Source organism: Ranitomeya imitator, chromosome 5 (genome assembly GCF_032444005.1).
Source record: "Ranitomeya imitator isolate aRanImi1 chromosome 5, aRanImi1.pri, whole genome shotgun sequence".
NCBI lineage: Eukaryota > Metazoa > Chordata > Amphibia > Anura > Dendrobatidae > Ranitomeya > Ranitomeya imitator.
The window spans coordinates 53554979-53570976 of record NC_091286.1 but is presented as its reverse complement, the minus strand read 5'-3'; positions in this window follow the sequence as shown (position 1 = coordinate 53570976).

Here is a 15998-nt window from a genome sequence, read left to right as displayed (position 1 = left end):
GCTGTGTCACCACCCTACAATGTGAAGGATATATAGTACAGACCAAAAGTTTGGACACACCTTCTCATTTAAAGATTTTTCTGTATTTTCATGACTATGAAAATTGTACATTCACACTGAAGGCATCAAAACTATGAATTAACACATGTGGAATTATATACGTAACAAAAAAGTGTGAAACAACTGAAATTATGTCTTATATTCTAGGCTCTTCAAAGTAGCCACCTTTTGCTTTGATGACTGCTTTGCACACTCTTGGCATTCTTTTGATGAGCTTCAAGAGGTAGTCACCGGGAATGGTTTTCACTTCACAGGTGTGCCCTGTCAGGTTTAATAAGTGGGATTTCTTGCCTTATAAATGGGGTTGGGACCATCAGTTGTGTTGCGCAGAAGTCTGGTGGATACACAGCTGATAGTCCTACTGAATAGACTGTTAGAATTTGTATTATAGCAAGAAAAAAGCAGCTAAGTAAAGAAAAATGAGTGGCCATCATTACTTTAAGAAATGAAGGTCAGTCAGTCCGAAAAATTGGGCAAACTTTGAAAGTGTCCCCAAGTGCAGTGGCAAAAACCATCAAGCGCTACAAAGAAACTGGCTCACATGAGGACCGCCCCAGGAAAGCAAGACCAAGAGTCACCTCTGCTTCTGAGGATAAGTTTATCCGAGTCGCCAGCCTCAGAAATGGCAGGTTAACAGCAGCTCAGATTAGAGACCAGGTCAATGCCACACAGAGTTCTAGTAGCAGACACATCTCTACAACAACTGTTAAGAGGAGACTTTGTGCAGCAGGCCTTCATGGTAAAATAGCTGCTAGGAAACCACTGCTAAGGACAGGCAACAAGCAGAAGAGACTTGGTTGGGCTAAAGAACACAATGAATGGACATTAGACCAGTGGAAATCTGTGCTTTGGTCTGATGAGTCCAAATTTGAAATCTTTGGTTCCAACCACCGTGTCTTTGTGCAATGCAGAAAAGGTGAACGGATGGACTCTACATGCCTGGTTCCCACCGTGAAGCATGGAGGAGGAGGTGTGATGGTGTGGGGGTGCTTTGCTGGTCACATTGTTGGGGATTTATTCAAAATTGAAGGCATACTGAACCAGCATGGCTACCACAGCATCTTGCAGCGGCATGCTATTCCATCCAGTTTGCGTTTAGTTGGACCATCATTTATTTTTCAATAGGACAATGACCCCAAACACACCTCCAGACTGTGTAAGGGTTATTTGACCAAGAAGGAGAGTGATGGGGTGTTACGCTAGATTACCTGGCCTCCACAGTTACCAGACCTGAACCCAATTGAGCTGGTTTGGGGTGAGCTGGACCGCAGAGTGAAGGCAAAAGGGCCAACAAGTGCTAAGCATCTCTGGGAACTCCTTCAAGATTGTTGGAAGACAATTCCCGGTTACTACCTCTTGAAGCTCATCAAGAGAATGCCAAGAGTGTGCAAAGCAGTCATCAAAGCAAAAGGTGGCTACTTTGAAGAACCTAGAATATAAGACATAATTTAGGTTGTTTCACACTTTTTTAAGTAAATAATTCCAAATGTGCTAATTCATAGTTTTGATGCCTTCAGTGTGAATGTACAATTTTCAAAGTCATGAAAATATAGAAAAATCTTTAAATGAGAAGGTGTGTCCAAACTTTTGGTCTGTACTGTATATTTCATAGTCTATTCAATTATTTACACCCATAGATGTAATTCTAATGTGCTTATACAAGTCCCAGAGATGTTTAAAGAGAACTTAGAGTTCTTTGACCTCTGAAAAAAAGAAAAAAAAAATTTAGGGTCTTCTGGACCTTTAGGCAGTTCTAGGGGTTATACAGTTGTTATGGAAAGTGTTCAGACCCCTTTCAAATTTTCACTCTTTGTTTCATTGCAGCCATTTGGTAAATTCAAAAAAGTTTTTTTCCTCTCATTAATGTACACTCTGCACCCCATCTTGACTGAAAAAAACAGAAATGTAGAAATTTTAGCAAATTTATTAAAAAAGAAAAACAGAAATATCACATGGTCATAAGTATTTACACCCTGTGCTCAGTATTGAGTAGAAGCACCTTTTGAGCTAGTACAGCCATGAGTATTCTTGGGAATGATGCAACGAGTTTTTCACACCTGGATTTGGGGATCCTCTGCCATTCTTCCTTGCAGATCCTCTCAAGTTCCATCAGGTTGGATGGTGAACGTTGGTGGACGGCCATTTTCAGGTCTCTCCAGAGATGCTCAATTGGCTTTAGGTCAGGGCTCTGGCTGGGCCAGTCAAGAATGGTCACAGAGTTGTTCTGAAGCCACTCCTTTGTTATTTTAGTTGTGTGCTTATGGTCATTGTCTTGTTGGAAGGTGAACCTTTGGCCAAGTCTGAGGTCCAGAGAACTCTGGAAGAGGTTTTCATCCAGGATATCTCTGTACTTGGCCGCATTCATGTTTCCTTCAATGACAACCAGTCATCCTGTCCCTGCAGCTGAAAAACATCCCCATTGCATGATGCTGCCACCACGTTTCACTGTTGGGACTGACATATCAGAAGCCATACTGATGAATCCCTAATCAGAGAACAACATGAAGAACTACCCCCAGGTCACCCTAGAGCATAAGAATATCATTAATTCAAAACTGAAAATAAAGATTAAACAACAACCACAAGACAGATTTCATCACCAGGTATCATTGTAATCAGTATATCGGCGCCAATCTGACACTGTCTGTAGGTTAATGTGCACAGTCCTGCTGACAGGATTTTAGTCACTACATCTGAAGGAAAGAAGACACTGGAGCCGCAGCGAGAGAATACATGACATGATAAGGAGCTGCGACATTGGAACACATGACCGGCAAGCTGAATATAATTTTTTTCAGAACTCTATGTTTAACTTCTTTCTGACATCAGACATGTAATAACTCGTCCATGTGCCCTGCAGCTATTTGACCAGGGAGGGATTATACGTTCACACGATAGCCCGCGCACACGGATGTTGTGCGGCAAATGCTGCCAGGTGTCAGCTGATTCTTACAGCTGACACCCAGCACTAAATGCCAGAGCGGTCACAGAACACTCCCGACACGTTAACCCCAGAAATGCTGCGATTGAATATAATCACTGCATTCCGGGAGCCAGCAGAGGGCTGACAGCCCCTCTGCCTTTGGATTCGAGACCCCGCGGTATGATCCGGGGTCCCGAACGTTGCTATGGTGACCGGATGTCGTAATCATGATATCCGGACACCAGAGCTAGGAAACTTGCTGATCATGCGCAGTGCATAATCAGCAACTTTCCCTGTCAGTGCAGAGCTGACAGTTTGTACAGCAGATGGATGCTGTTTATTCATATGACCATTCATACAGCACCAAAGTTTCAGCCATATGGCCTTTATCAAGGTAATTATCTGTATGATGGTATAAGGATATGTACTGGTAATAGAGCCGACAGGGAGCAGGGATAAACCGCTGTGGTAATGAGGTGCTTCCAGTATCCATTGTTTCAGATGCTGCACATCTCGTATCTTCATAGCATAGACAATTGCCTTCAGATGACCCCAAAGCATCTGAAACAATGGATACTGGAAGCCTGTGCTAGCATTTCTTCTGCAGTGATGCTACAGGTGTAAAATAGAAAAATAAGAAAAAATAGAAGCGCACTTACCCTGGTGTGGTATGCATCACTTTATTGAAACATAAAAGGTGGACAGCAGGGAGGGGCAGGATCGGCCATGGACAACAGCCGTTTTGTGCTTACTGGCACTTCAACGGGTCCTAATGGTAAATGAGCTGGAGGAGTGTTATATGGACCGGATCTAGTCTCGAACTCCTCCCCTCAAATGCTCACACAAAATACAATGTGAAAATTAAAAACAACAAGTAATTAAAAACAGCAGACGTAGAACACAATCTAGAAAACTGAATACAAAATTGGAATAGACTGATATTTACAAAAAGACAGACATGTCGACCTTTTCATTGAAACCAGATGGTCCTGCCGTGTTAGCGCGCAGAATCCACCTGGCTTCTCTACGTAACAAAAGACGACACAGATCTCACCATGCGGGGGATGTTCAATCGTTGAGGTTTGCGGGTTTGGAGCGTGTCTCACTGCCAGAGGGAGGAGGAGATCTGTGTCGTCTTTTGTTGAAGTGCCAGTAAGCACGAAACGGCCGTTGTCCATGGCCGATCCTGCCCCTCCCTGCTGTCCACCTTTTATGTTTCAATAAAGTGATGCATACCACACCAGGGTAAGTGCGCTCCTATTTTTTCTTATTTTTCTATTTTGGACTTTGCATATTTTTCTGGAAGCGGCACCCCTGATCTATTTGGTGTGGAGGATACATTTAGCCCACTTTTTCCTGCTAGGTGTCGAACTGTTTGGTTGGTGAGTTGGATATGTCAGCTGTGCGGTAACATATGTGCGTTCTGTGTTTTTGGATTTCATATTTGGACGATGCTACAGGTGTGTCAAGAGTGGGAGAAGAAGGTTGCATTGACGATTCAAAACAATGGGCAGCACTTTGAACACATTCTATAAGTTGTCATAAACTTATAAATAACTCATGAAACAATAAAGTTATGTTAAAAGCAAGGACACCATTGTTTTTCCAGTGAAATTCTCAATAAGTTTGATGTGTCATATGACCCTCTTCCCATTGAAAAAAATAAAGTTGGATCCAAAATGGCCGACTTCAAAATGGCCACCATGGTGACCACCCATCTTGAAAAGTTTTCTCCCTCCCATATACTAATGTGCCCAAACAGGAAGTTGATATCACCAACCAGTCCCATGTTATTTAGGTGTATCCGTACCAATGGCTCACCCTGTATTTTAAAGGGACTCTGTCACTGGAATTTGGAGGGAACAATTTTCAGCCATAGGGGTGGGGTTTTCGGGTGTTTGATTCACCCTTTCCTTACCCGCTGGCTGCATGCTGGCTGCAATATTGGATTGAAGTTCATTCTCTGTCCTCCGTAGTACATGCCTGCACAAGGCACAAGACATTAAAAGACCACCAATCCGCTACATAGAAGTTGATCGGCAGTCGTTTAGTAGACTGTTTAGACAGGCCGACCACACTTTCCATTCGCACAGTTTAATCGGTAATAGATCGTTCTGTGCGCATAGACTGTCATTGTTCTCGGCAGCACATGTCCTGTTAACATTGAACGATTTGCTGCCAAGAACAATGATTTTAAAGAAAGCCTAAAATCACTTTATCTGATTAACGAGTGTTTGGTTCAATCATTGTGTGATTGGCAGTACAACTATGAACGCTCTTTAATGATAATCCGTGTACATGCACCCTTGAAGCACCACTTAATGCAGTCAATGCATAACATAAGAATTCAAGGATAGATTGCCAGTGTCATGCTTAGGGTAACTTATGAGTACAAACACAGGGGGACCCACCATAAAGTGATACTCCCTATCAATGACCCACAAGTACATTAAGCAATTCCACTTGAGTGTCATTTCTAGAATCCCTGATTCGAGTGTCGGTGAAGTATGTTGAGTATTTTATGTAAATGAAGGTCACACTTCAGCAGCCAAGATGTTAATAGAGGAATGTGAAACTGTGAGCATGTAGTAAATCCATATAACACTTAAACTGCAAGACCCTCCTTCCTTTCAAAATGCATGAATGTGATAATTGGAAGTTGAAGGGGAGCAATTAACCTAGATGAGGAGATACAAAAGAAAAATAATGGCAAAGAAATTCTCAAGGCAAAACTGATGTGTAGTGTCTTACCAAGTGTAGAGCTGGAGAAGGAGGCGCTGGGCACACTGACTTGTTGGGGTTCTTTGAATCCATTATATACTGTATATTTGTCACCTGGATAAATAATCCATTAACCATAATCTCTCAATGATATTACAAAGTGCTGAAGATACTTTTTTCCCTTGTCTATCCAGTTGCTAAACCGTATATTCACCAAACACATCTATGCGAGAAAGCTTGGTGACAACTAATATGACTAATATGACAGCTTCTACGAGAGTTGTAACCGAGCTTTCCTGAATGGCAAATCTGCTGTGGCACCATGATACATATTTCACTATCACAATGTGCAGTAACCAATTACTTTCAATTGCAATTACAACCAATCATATGTATCAGCACTGATAATATCACAATCCCAAATTCAGATCTAGTATATTTGTGTCCTTACATTGGACTCCAGTAGATGATCTCCCAATGTTAGGTATTACCTTCATATACTGTGGAATGCCAAAGTATAAGATGTGTGAGCTTCATGGGACCACCATCACCAGCTTCACTGCACATGCCAAGTAGAGATGAGCGGGTTTTTTAAAACTTCACTGTTTTTGTAAAATTAAAAAAAAAAAGATTTGTGGCAAATAAATTTGCGAGAATTTCAATACTAAGAAGCTTGTCATTGTTCGGAAAATACATGTAGGGGAGAAGCGAGATTGAGAACCCTGCTGACCATAAGAGCTTACACGCTATAGGAGAAATAAAGAGAAAGGACTCTGCTGATCATAAGTGCTTACACTCTACCGGAGAAAGTGAAAATACCCCACTGATCATAACAGCTTACACTCTATAGAAGAGAGAGAGAGGATTCCGCTAACCATAACGGCTTATACCCTACAGGACAGGGAAAGAGAGAGGACCCTGCTGATCATAAGAGCTTACACACTATAGGAGAAATAAAGAGAAAGGACTCTGCTGATCACTCTACGCTTACACTCTACCGGAGAAAGTGAAAATACCCCACTGATCATAACAGCTTACACTCTATAGAAGAGAGAGAGAGGACTCTGCTAACCATAACGGCTTATACTCTACAGGACAGGGACAGAGAGAGGACCCTGCTGATCATAAGAGCTTACACTCTTTAAGATAAATAAAGAGAAAGGACTCTGCTAATCACTCTACGCTTACACTCTACCAGAGAAAGTGAAAATACCCCACTGATCATAACAGCTTACACTCTATAGAAGAGAGAGAGAGGACTCTGCTAACCATAACGGCTTATACTCTACAGGACAGGGACAGAGAGAGGACCCTGCTGATCATAAGAGCTTACACTCTTTAAGATAAATAAAGAGAAAGGACTCTGCTAATCACTCTACGCTTACACTCTACCAGAGAAAGTGAAAATACCCCACTGATCATAACAGCTTACACTCTATAGAAGAGAGAGAGAGGACTCTGCTAACCATAACGGCTTATACTCTACAGCAGAGGTCCCCAACTCCAGTCCTCAAGGCCCACCAACAGGTCATGTTTTCAGGATTTCCTTTGCATTGCACAGGTGATGCAATTATTACCTGGGCAAAACTAAGGAAATCCTGAAAACATGACATGTTGGTGGGCCTTGAGGACTGGAGTTGGGGACCTCTGCTCTACAGGACAGGGAAAGAGAGAGGACCCTGGTGATCATAAGAGCTTAAACACTATAGGAGAAATAAAGAGAAAGGCCTCTGCTGATCATAAGCGTTTACACTCTACCGGAGAAAGTGAAAATACCCCACTGATCATAACAGCTTACACTCTATAGAAGAGAGAAAGAGAGAGAGAGGACTCCGCTAACCATAATGGCTTATACTCTACAGGACAGGGAAAGAGGAGCCTGCTGACCATAAGGACTTTAACTCTATAGGAGAGGAGGACCCTGCTGAAAGTGAGAGAGGACCCCCACTAACCATAGGAGCTTACACTCTGCAAGACAGAGAATTAGAGAGGACCCCACTGTTCATAAGAGCTTACACTCTATAGGATAAAAAAAGAGAAATGACTCCATTGATCATAAGAGCATACAATATACAGGAGAGAGAGAGTAAAGGCCCCGTTGATCATAAGAGGTTATACTCTATAGAAAAGAGAGAGTGGATCCTGCTAACCATAACAGCTTACACTCTACAGAACAGGGAAAGAGGACCCCACTGATCATAAGAACTTTCACTCTACAGCAGAGAGAGGACCCCGCTGATCATAACAGCTTACACTCTATGGAACAAAGATAGAGAGGAAGGACCCTGCTGACAATAAGAGCTTACAACCTATAGGGGAAAGAGTGAGGAGCCTGCTGATCATAAAAGCTTACACTCTACAGAAGAAAGAGATAGAGAGGAGTCCACTGACCATTAGAGCTTACACTCTACAGAAGAGAAACTCACCCCATGATTCTGGAGATTGAAGTGATTCCGCCATATAAACTGTGCTCCACTGGGAACCGCTGATCTGTGATGATCCAGGTAACGACCACCACTGAACAAAGTATGATACGCCGTGAGATGTCATAGCTGTAGGGCATTATGGGCAGGCTGCACAGCAAAACAAAATGACGTTTGCCTCCTCTCTGATGCTTCAGCAGTGTGGGAAATGGTGCAGAGCAAGGTTTTCTTTTCCACTTCACAATTCGAATCTTAAAATATTTGAATGTGCGTGAAAACATGAATTACAGAAAATTTGAATCAAACTTGAATCTCTGCTTTTATAGTTATCCCCATAGGTGTAATTAGAGTCCAGTGGACACTGATGAAAGTTTGGATCTTGGCCCCTCACTGCATTTTGGACTGATGTAGGGGCCCTTGTAGTATTCTAAAAGCATATGTATTAACCTCCTTCATTATGTAGCAATGTCCCCCATCCTGGGCCTCTTATATGTATATGTCCCACATCCTGGGCCTCTTCCAGGTATATATGCCCCCAATTCTGAACCCCTTCCTGGTATATATGTCCCCAATCCTGGGTTCTTTCCAGGTATACTGTATATGTCCCCCAACCTGGTATATACTAGATTGTGGCCAGATTCTAACGCATCGGGTATTCTAGAATATGCATGTCCCCGTAGTATATGGACAATGATGATTCCAGAATTCGCGGCAGACTGTGCCCGCCACTGATTGGTTGAGGCAACCTTTATGACATCATCGTTGCCATGGCAACCATTATGACATCATCGTCGCTGTGCCCGTCGCTGATTGGTCGAGGCCTGGCAGCCTCGACCAATCAGAGGAGCCGGATTTCTACGTCGATGCTGTGCCCGTCGCTGATTGGTCGAGGCCTGGCGGCCTCGACCAATCAGAGACGCGGGATTTCCAGGACAGACAGACAGACAGAAAGACAGACAGACAGACAGACAGACGGAAAAACCCTTAGGCAATTATATATATATAGATGTCCCACTTCTTGGTATATATGCCCCACATCCTGAACCACTTCCTGGTATTTATATTCCCCATCCTGATATATATGTCCTCCATTGTGGACCCCTTCCAGGTATATGTTCTTAATCATGGGGCCTTTCTGGGTATATATTTCAGCCCATGTTGATACTATACTCATTTCACTGTGGATATTGACGCAGTCTTACCAGCTTCCGCCATCATATTCACAAGATCTTTTGCATTTGTCCTTGGGTTGATATGCACATGTTGGACCAAAGCAAGTTTATCTCTGGGACACAGAACCCATCTCCTTCTTGAGCGGTATGATGGCTGGACATTACCATCTTGTTTGTACTTGCGTACAAATGTTTGTACAGATGAACAAGGCACCTTCAGGTATCTTGAAATTGTACACGACGATGAGTCAGACTTGTGCAAGTCCACAATTCTCTTACTGAAATCTTGACTGATTTCTTTAGACTTTCCCATGATGCTACAAAAAGAAGCAGTGTGTTTCAGGTGTGCATTAAAATACATCCACAGCTGTACCTCTAATTAACTGAGATCTAGCCAGAAAACCAAAAGCTTCCAAACACATCAGAAGCTTCCAAACACATGACATCATCATATGGGAAGTCCAAAATTGTTTAAAGGCATAGTAAGCTTCATGTATGTAAACTTTTGACTTTGCAGTAAGTAATAAAAATGGCTTAAAACATTCTCTCTCTCATTATTCTGGCATTTGGCAAATATTAATAATTATGGTAATCCTAATTGACTTAAAATTGGACAGGTTTATTCTGAGTTCACGTCAGATATTAAGAAAAACATGCAGATGTGTCTTTTTATATAGTGTATGTAAACTTCTGGTTTCAACTGTATATGTTTCCCTTACTGGTATGTATTTCCCATCCTGGCCAAGGCCTTATCCTGGTATATATGTCCCTCTTCTTGTTATATATTTCCCCCATCCTGGTATATACAGTTAGGTCCATATATATTTGGACAAAGACAACATTTTTCTAATTTTGGTTAAAGAGATTACCACAATGAATTTTAAACAAAACAATTCAGATGCAGTTGAAGCTCAGACTTTCAGCTTTCATTTGAGGGTATCCACATTAAAATTGGATGAAGGGTTTAGGAGTTTCAGCTCCTTAGCATGTGCCACCCTGTTTTTAAAGGGACCAAAAGTAATTGGACAATTGACTCCAAGGCTATTTCATGGACAGGTGTGGGCAATCCCTTCATTATATCATTCTCAATTAAGCAGATAAAAGGCCTGGAGTTGAGGTGTGGTGCTTGCATTTGGAAGGTTTTGCTGTGAAGTAAACATGCGGTCAAAGGAGCTCTCCATGCAGGTGAAACAAGCCATCCTTAAGCTTCGAAAACAGAAAAAACCCATCTGAGAAATTGCTACAATATTAGGAGTGGCAGAACCTACAGTTTAGTACATTCTGAGAAAGGAAGAAAGCACTGGTGAACTCACTAATGCAAAAAGACCTGGGCGCCCATAGAAGACAACAGTGGTGGATGATCATAGAATAATCTCCATAGTGAAGTGAAACCCCTTCACAACAGCCAACCATGTGAACAACACTCTCCAGGAGGTATGCGTATCAATATCCAAATCTACCATAAAGAGAATACTGCATGAAAGTAAATACAGAGGGTTCACTGCACGGTGCAAACCACTCATAAGCATCAAGAATAGAAAGGATAGACTGGACTTTGCTAAAAAACATCTAAAAAAGCCGGCACAGTTCTGGAAGAACATTCTTTGGACAGATGAAACCAAGATCAACCTCTACCAGAATGATGGAAAGAGAAAAGTATGGCGAAGCCGTGGTACAGCTCATGATCCAAAGCATACCACATCATCTGTAAAACACGGCGGAGGCAGTGTGATGGCTTGGGCATGAATGGCTGCCAGTAGCACTGGGTCACTAGTGTTTATTGATGATGTGACACAGGACAGAAGCAGCCAAATTAATTCGGAGGTATTCAGAGACATAGTGTGTGCTCAGATCCAGCCAAATGCAGCAAAACTAATTTGTCGTCATTTCATTCTACAGATTGACAATGACCCAAAACATAAAGCCAAAGCAACCCAGGAGTTTATTAAAGCAAAGAAGTGGAATATTCTTGAATGGCCAAGTCAGTCACCTGATCTCAACCCAATTGAGCATGCATTTCACTTGTTAAAGACTAAACTTCAGACAGAAAGGCCCACAAACAAACAGCAACTGAAAACCACCGCAGTGAAGGCCTGGCAGAGCATCAAAAGGAGGAAACACAGAGTCTGGTGATGTCCATGAGTTCAAGACTTCAGGCAGTCATTGCCAACAAAGGGTTTTCAACCAAGTACTAAAAATGAACATTTTATTTAAAATTATTGAATCTGTCCAATTACTTTTGGTCCCTTTAAAAACAGGGTGGCACATGTTAAGGAGCTGAAACTCCTAAACCCTTCATCCAATTTTAATGTGGATACCCTCAAATGAAAGCTGAAAGTCTGAACTTCAACTGCATCTCAATTGTTTTGTTTAAAATTCATTGTGGTAATGTCTATAACCAAAATTAGAAAAATGTTGTCTCTGTCCAAATATATATGGACCTAACTGTATGTCCTCCATCCTGGACACCTTTTCGACATATATTAACAAAGTATATATGCCCCCCATCCTGTTATATTTGTTTCTAATCCTGGGCTCCTTTCTGGTATATACATTTGCCGTTCTGCCACTGACCAAAAAAGACAAACAAAACAAAAAACATTCTTCTCACCTTCTTCCTTAACCATAAACATTACATTTGGAGAGAGGTCAAAAAGTCCTATGACGAAAGGAACACCAATCCTACTGTAAACCACGGAGGTGGATCGCTGATGTTTTAGGGATGTGTGAGCTGCAAATGCACAGGAAACTAGGTCAAAGTTGAAGTAAAATTGATTGCAGCACGTTATCAGCAAATACTGGAGGCAAATTTGCACTCATCAGCCTGGAAGCTGCGCATGGGATGTAATTGTACATTCCAACATGACAATGATATAAAACACAAGGCCCAGTCAACCTGCCATTGGCTACAGCAGAACAAAGTGAAGGTTTTGGAGTCACCATCTCAGTCTCCTGACCTCAGTATCATTGAGCCAATCTGGGAAGATCTCAAGTGTACAGTTCATGCTAGACAGCCCAGGAATTTACAGGAACTGGAGGCTTTTTACTGAGATGAGTTGGCAGTTTTACCATCTGAGAAAACAGAGAACCTCATCCACAACTACCACAAAAGACTTCAAGCTGTAATTGATGTAAGGAGAGGCAATACACGATATTAAGAAGCGGTACGTGAACTTTTAATCAGGGTCATTTGGATGTTTTGGGTTGTCATTATGATTTAAAAAGAGAAAACACAGTAGCTTGACAATAAATGGCTTCAACCAACAACTAACCATTAGTGATGAGCGAATATACTCGATATTTGAGATTTCTCGAGCATGCTCGGGAGTCCTCCGAGTATTTTTTAGTACTCGGAGATTTCGTTTTTCTTGTTGCAGCTGAATGATTTACATCTGTTAGCCAGCATAAGTACATGTGGAGATTCCCTAGCAACCAGGCCACCCCCACATGTACTTATGCTGGCTAACAGATGTAAATCATTCAGCTGCGGCAAGAAAAACTAAATCTCCGAGCACTAAAAAATACTCGGAGGACCCCCGAGCATGCTCGAGAAATCTCGATTAGCGAGTATATTCGCTCATCACTACTAACCATGAGTGGAGAAAAAGTTTTGGTGTTATCATTCATATTCTCTGAAAAAAAAGCCAAGAAAGCTAAAATGTTGCCTATGTATGTAAATTTTTGAGCAGAACTGTATATACAAACAGTAGGTGAAATAAGCATTTAACATGTCGCCAATTTTTTATGTATATATTTCTAAAGGTGCTATTGACATTAAATTCTTACCAGATGTTGGTAACAACCATCCAATCTACAGAGGCAGTGTGGGGGGCTGTTAAATGTAGTATGTACCAGAAACCCAAGTTTAGAGAACAAAGGGTGAAAGCCGATACAGTTAACATAACATAACTGGGTCCTGGTCATCAGTGAGTCTGAAACAGAATAAAGAAGGAGTGAGAAGTCATATGTCATTAAAACATTGGCCTTTCAAGTTCTCTATTAAGTCCCTTGGGGACCAGATTCCCAAGTCTAAAGTTTCAATATGAATCCCTTGATTTGAGTAAATTAATATGGTTACCATGTTTTGGTTTTGCTACTTGTTCGATTATTTGAAAACGGAGCTGAGGAACCGAGTGTCCTGCTACTGCAAAATGGTGGCCTATAGGAAGTCAAGTCTTTCCACACCTTATAGTGAATTAATGAAATGTTGTGTTGTCTGCCCTTATTCACACTGAGGTCAACATTGACATATGGTAAGGTTTTTAATATTAGACAGTGTAGGACCGTGCCGATCAGAGTTACCGTGTCGTGGTGGGATGGCTTTTATGTTATTTTTGATCGAAAACAGTATTACTAAAAACTCTGGGTTTTTGCTCATTTTTTTTCGGACACTGTGTCCCTGTGATATATACTGCTTATGATCTGTTGTCAACACTGTACCCACCAGCTTTCTACGTTGTTTATGCTATGATATATATTTTTTGATGGAGACGTAGTTGGAATGCTGTGCATGACTTTGCGCGTGCGGTCCTATATTGCATGTGTATCCCGCTGAGGACAGTATATATATGTTTTATTCCTCAATATGTTATGTTTGGTAATGGTGTTTTTTTGTACTTAATAAAAAAATTTTCTGATTTTATGTACTCTTGACATTAACTTCCTGGATTCTCGTTATTGGTTTCATTTTTTTAAATGATTTATTTAAAAAACTGCTTGAGGACCCCTCTATTTTTTATAACCAGCCAAGATAAAGCTGACAACTGAGGGCTGCATCCTGCAGCGGTCAGCTTTGCCTGCATTGGTTATCAAAGACTGCACGTCTTTGCTTTTAAGTTTATTTATGATTTAACATGATTTTCCAGCCAGTGGCAGCCATATCAATACTTGACTTGGCTATGATGGGGCTGGAAGTGCCCACACAGGAAAAGCTTGTTGATTGGCTACTAAACCTGAAAGGAAACATGGACTGTCCGTGTCTGGGGATTAAAAATACAGATGGCAATTTTTCTACTGATATTTATTCAAAACCAACTGACTGCAATAGTCTAGTTCTTTATAGCAGTTGTCATCCCAAATCGATGAAGAAACGTCTTCCTCATTCTGAATTCCATAGAGTAACCAAAATTGTGTCTGACAAAACAATTTGCTCCACTAGACTTAGTGAAATATCCCAGAAATTCCTTGATAGAGACTATCCTTACTTGAACGTGAAAAGAAAATGGCTGTTACCAAGACTCCATCCAGGAAACCTAAACCATAGTTGGAACATATCCTATTTGTCTGCTATTATCATCTAACTAGATGGAGGCCCGATGCTATTGCATCGGGAGGGTGGTAATGTCACGATGGGGGCAGGTTTTGCAGCATTGAGAATCTCTCCCCCCCATGTGCTCACCCACTTATCCACTCTGTCTTTCCCCATGTGCTGCCTTCTCCTCTCATGTCATCTCGTCTTTGACCTGACTACCCCATGTACTATCCCCCTTGTCTGCTGTCTCTCTCCTTCATTGTCTGTGTCTGACCATGTACAGAACATACCACAGCTCCTGGGCAGGGGAGGAAACAAAAGACAATACTGGCATTACAGAAGGAGATCGCAGAGGATACATTTTGTGAGGTAAAATACTGTTTAAAAACAGTCAGTGAAATATTTCACCTGACAAAAGAAATCCTCTGTGATCCCCTGCTGTAATGTCAGTATTGTCTTTTGCTTCCTCCCCTGCCCAGGATTTGTGGTATGTTCTGTACACGATCAGACACAGACAATTTTTTAAATAAACTTTTGTTCATGGGAAAACCCCTTTAATGTGGCCAGCTTCCTCTGCCTGTAGACACGTCGTGCATCTGCCGCTGGGATCAGCCGAATGATTCACTGCGCTTGCGTGGAAATCGCACAAGTATAGTAAATCAGACCACCGCCATCTTTGTGCAGACAGATAGTGGCAGTCACATTAAAACTGCGCATGCGCTCCTCCTGTACAAAGATGGCGGCAGTCAGTGAATCATTCGGCTGATCCCAGCGGCGGCGCGTTCGTGACAGTGTTCTGATGGTGGTACTGTGCAAGAGGCTGGATATGGCGTATACAGTGTGTGTGTGAGTGTGTGGTGCATACAGCGTACACAGTGTGTGTGTGTAGTGCGTACGGGGTATACAGTGTGTGTGTGGTGCGTACGACGTACACAGTGTGTGTGCGGTACATACGGCATATGCAGTGCATGTTTGTGTGTGTGGTGCGTACAGCATATCCAGTGTGTGTGGGGGGAGAGTGTACGGCGTATACAGTGTTTGTGTGTGTAGCGTACAGCATATACAGTGTGTTTGTGTGTGTGTGTGTTTGTGTGTGTGTGTGTGTGTGTGTGTGGGCTGCGACGGTGTTCTATTCCATATTGAGACACCCAACACTTGGGTGTCCCAATATGGAGGTCAGTGAACTTCTGTCACTTGGAATTCTGGGATCCGGACACATCTGGATGGAACAGGATGTGAAGACATTACCAGGTAAGTATATATTAAGATGATGCTAAGAATTTATAATATTAACCATAGACACTGGCCTTTACTAACCAAAGCTTACCAAAATGTGGAGGCATTTAGATCACCAGTACTTATATGCACTAAATGTCCAAGGAACATCAGGATCACCTAATTCAGGCTGACATTGGCAGTCTGACTTGCAAACCCATTAATTTCTTAAA